Raw genomic sequence first — 4,869 nt, 5'->3', positions numbered from 1 at the left:
TCAGAAAAAGACACTGCAAAGTGGAAAAACTTAAAAGGCTGCCATGCCAGTCCATCTAGAAAGATGACCACCCTCCTCCCAACCCTGGGAGAACAATACTCATCCCATGAGGGTCATCACACCTAAGGACATTTTAGATATGATAGTAATGTGTCCTCTTGTCCACACTCATCTCAGAAACAAGACTAATTCCATTTTTCTTCCCATCACTGTTGACCTGGCTTATCCCTGTACTATTTCATACACACTCCAACCTGACCAGTGTGCTGTCCTTCTGACACTCCTACACACTGAACTCTGTGCTAAAGAACTCTTGTTTAGAGATCAGCACATTGTTCCACATTTGTAACTAATTTTTGGAATTCCCTTCAACTTTTTGCTTTATTGGACCCACATCTTGATAACACTGCTTCTCCTTCAGCACGCGCTCTCTCTCTCTCTCTCTCTCTATATATATATATATCCACTATAAATAAAATTTTGAATATTTAAATATAAAAGCCATTAAACTTTTAGAAAATAAAAGCATAGGAGAGTGGCGCCTGGGAGGCTCAGTCAGTTAAGCATCCAACTTGGCTCAGGTCATGATCTCGCAGTCTATGAGTTTGAGCCCCACATCTGGCTCTGTGCTGACAGCTCAGAGCCTGGAGCCTGGAGTCTGCTTCAGATTCTGTGTCTCCTTCTCTCTCTGGCCCTTCCCCTCTCATGCTCTATCTCTCTCAAAAATGAATAAACATTAAAAACAATTATTTTAAAAAGCATAAGAGAAAATCTTTAGACCTGACGAAAAATGCACAATCATAGAAGAAAAAAAGTGAAAATTGGACTTTATAACAATTACATTTTTTTTTGCTTTGTGAAAGACACCATTAAAATTATAAAGGCAAGCTACTGAGCATAAAATACAACATTCATTTACTTATTTATTTTTAATGAAAATCCAAGTTAGTTAACATATAGTGTAATAATGATTTCAGGAATAGATTTTAGTGATTCATCATTTACATATAACACCCAGTGCTCATCCCAACAAGGTCCTCCTTAATGCCCCTTGCCCTTTTAGCCCATTTCCCCACCCAACACCCTGCCAGCAACCCTCAGTTTGTTCTGTGTATTTAAGAGAATCTTAAGGTTTGTCTTCTTCTCTGTTTTTATCTTTTTTTGCTTCCCTTCCCCTATGTTCTTCTGTTTTGTTTCTTAAATTCCACATGTGTGAAATCATATGATATTTATCTTTTTCTGACCTATTTAGCTTAGCATGATATACTCTAGTTCCACCCACGTTGTTGCAAATGGCAAGATTTCATTCTTTTTGATTGCCGAGTGATATTCCATTATATTTATCAGTTGATGGACATTTGGGTTCTATCCATACTTTGGCTATTGTCAACAGTGCTGCTGTAAACATCGGGGTGCATGTGCCAGTTCGAATCAGCACTCCTGTATCTTTGGATAAATACCTACTAAGTGCAGTTGCTGGGCCATTGGGTAGTTCTATTTTTAATTTTTTAAGGAAACTCCAAACTGTTTACCAGAGTGGCTGCACCAGTTTGCATTCCCACCAATAGTTCAAAAGGGTTCCTCTTTCTTCTCATCCTCGCCAACTTCTAACGTTGCCTGAGTTGTTCATTTTAGCCATTCTGATAGGTGTGAGGTGGTATCTCATTGTGGTTTTGATTTGTATTTTCCCGACAATGAGTGATGTTGAGCATTTTTTCATGTGTCTGTTAGTCATCTGGATATCTTCTTTCTGGAAATGTCTTTTCATATCTTTTGCCCATTTCTTCAATATCGAGTGCTCTGGCTTTTGGCCATTCTAATAGGTATGTATTGGTTTTTCACTGCTGCTTTAATTCAAAATTCCCTAAGGACATATGATATTGAACATCTTTTCATATACTTCAATGGAGTTTTATTAGAACTATTTTAATATGTAGACTATTTTACTAGTTAGGGTATTTTAATTACTAGTAGAACTATTGTATTAGGACTATTTTACTAGCTTATTTTATTAATAGTCATTTTTCAGAGAGGTCACATAGCTAAGAGATAAAAGCTAAGAAGGGACTCAGCTAAGAACTCAGGTTTTCTAAATTCCAAAATACATACTTTCCCCATTATTTTATGTTGCTTTCTACACCATAAGAGCATTTGTAGAAAATCTACATGTACTGGAGTTTGAAATGGAATTAGATCAAACACATAGGAAACAGAAATTAATTTGTAACTAAAATCAAAGCTAGATATTTAGGCTTGCCATGAGGTAAAGGACAGTAAGGATCCTAATTTTTAGTACTATGTGATCACATATAAAATTTATTCTCCAGGGGCACAGAGAATACTACAAATGTGACAAATACAGTCTTCTTCCACCCCTGTGACTATTATACCCATTTTTCCTCTCTACTCTTCTTTTTTTAATTTTTTTTTTGTTTATTCATTTTAGAAAGACAGAGAGAGACAGAGCACAAGCAGGGGTGGGGCAGAGGAGAGGGGGTGGGACACAGAATCCGAAGCAGGCTCCAGGCTCTGAGCTGTCAGCACAGAGCCCAATGCGGGGCTCAAACTCATGAACCGTGAGATCATGACCTGAGCTGAAGTTGGACACTCAACCGACTGAGTTACCCAGGCACCCCTCCTCTCTACTCTTAGAGGCATGCTAGTCTTCTAAGTTAGATAAAACATTTCCATGGATGACAATTTAAATGCCCCTTTTACCTTGGAATGAATATATAATATAATATATATGTATATAATATATATATATATATATATACATATATATTATATTATATACATATACACATATATACACACATACACATATATACACATTTATCTTCTGAACTAGAGTTAAGCAACTTATATGGCATGATAATTACTTAAATTTGCATCAAAAAGACCAAACATCATCGGGTACATAGCAGAAAACAAGTAAAATGACTTCCATACTGAACAGAATGTAAATGGATTGCTCTGGTCAACTGTCAAAGCCAAAGGAAACTGAACTTGAAAGAAAAAATTATAAGACAGGGAAATTCTCCTATGAGTTTCAGGTATGGTGGTAACAAATCCTCAGTTTCCTAACCCATGGGCAGAAGGTTAGAGATTTGACAAGAACATACCATATTCCTCTGCAGAAAATGGGACTGCCTGAGAATTTGGGACTGGTAGAATGTGAATCAAAAGAAGCATGTGGGTACAATACATTAAATCTATTGAATTAATATTTTGATTTCATTCAGTTTTTGATTTATAAATAAATGTTTTTTTTTAATTTAAAACTCTCAAAATATTGATGATTTGTTAAGATCTATACACTAAATAATAGAACTATCTAATATTTTCCAGCACCTATACTTTGTACCAGACACTGTTCTGGGTGCTTCCCTTGGATAAACTTATTTATTTCTCATTATAGCCATAAGTCCATAATATTATTATTTCTATTTTACAAATGAAGAAACTGACGGCAAGAGTGCTTTTGCCAAGATCAATACCCAGCATACAAACTAGAGAGTCAGATTATTGGAATATTTGCCTCCACAGTATACTTTCTATATTAAATGACTTCTAATGATAATTTCCAAACTCCATTTGAATGCATAATTTGCACATAGCTCATTAGATAACTTAATATATATTGTATGACTTTATTATTTTTTCCATCACTGAGATTAGCCGCTAGGTTAATGTAATGCATGCAAAATGGTAATACATTTACTAATTGAACAATGCAATCAAAACAACATTGCAGAAAAGTAGTAAATATACCCCTTTTCGCTCCCTGAGCAGCACCATGGCAGTAGGCAAGAACAAGCTCCTTACGAATGGCGGCAAAAAGGGAGCCAAGAAGAAAGTGGTTGATCCATTTTCAAAGAAAGATTGATATGATGTAAAAGCACCAGCAATGTCTAATATAAGAAATACTGGAAAAACACTAGTCACGAGAACTCAAGGAACCAAAATCGCATCTGATGGCCTTAAGGGTCATGTGTTTGAAGTAAGCCTTGCTAATCTGCAGAATAATGAAATTGCATTTAGGAAATTCAAGCTAATTACTGAAGATGTTCAGGGCAAAAACTGCCTAATTTCCATGGCATGGATCTTACCCGGGGACAAAATGTGCTCCACGGTCAAAAAACAGCAGACCATGATTAAAGCTCACGTTGATGTCAAGGCTACCGATGGGTATTTGCTTCCTCTCTTTTGTGTCAGCTTTACTAAAAAATGCAACAATCAGATTCGGAAGACCTCTTATGCTCAGCACCAACAGATCCACCAAATTTGGAAAGAGATGATGAAAATTATGACCCAAGAGGTGCAGACAAATGGCTTGAAAGAAGTTGTCAATAAATTGATTCCAGACAGCATCAGAAAAGACATAGAGAAGGCTTGTCAGTCTATTTATCCACTTCATGATGTCTTCATTAGAAAAGTAAAAATGCTGAAGAAGCCCGTTTGAATTGAGAAAGCTCATGGGGCTTCATGCTGAAGGTAGTAGTTCTGGAAAAGCTACTGGGGATGAGACCGGTGCTAAAGTTGAAAGAGCTGATGGATATGAGCCACCAGTCCAAGAATCTTTTACAATTCAGACATTTAATGGTGACAAATAAAAAATCTTATTTGTGTAAAAAAAAGTAGTAAATATGTAATCCAAAAAATTCATTCATCACGAATGACCTCCTTTCCAAGTAAGAACACATTTTTTAATTATTCTAAGTTTCTTTATTTTTGTTGAGAGAAAGAGAGTGCAGCTGGGGCAGAGAGAGAGATAGAAGGAAAAAGAATCCCAAGCAGACTCCGCACTGTCAGCACACAGTCTGATGGAGGGCTCCAGCTCATGAACGGTAAGATCATTACCTGAGC

The 4,869-nt window shown here is 36.4% G+C and overlaps 1 pseudogene; it reads left to right on the top strand.

Moving 5' to 3' along the window:
* The first annotated feature begins 3,799 nt into the window (after positions 1–3,799).
* Positions 3,800–4,655, top strand: LOC125917456 (40S ribosomal protein S3a-like; annotated as a pseudogene).
* Positions 4,656–4,869: the final 214 nt, after the last annotated feature.

This window comes from Panthera uncia, unplaced genomic scaffold, assembly GCF_023721935.1.
Source record: "Panthera uncia isolate 11264 unplaced genomic scaffold, Puncia_PCG_1.0 HiC_scaffold_1876, whole genome shotgun sequence".
In the NCBI taxonomy this organism is placed as follows: Eukaryota; Metazoa; Chordata; class Mammalia; order Carnivora; family Felidae; genus Panthera; species Panthera uncia.
Note: the sequence above shows the minus strand (reverse complement) of the source record. Positions and strands in the feature narration are given on the sequence as shown.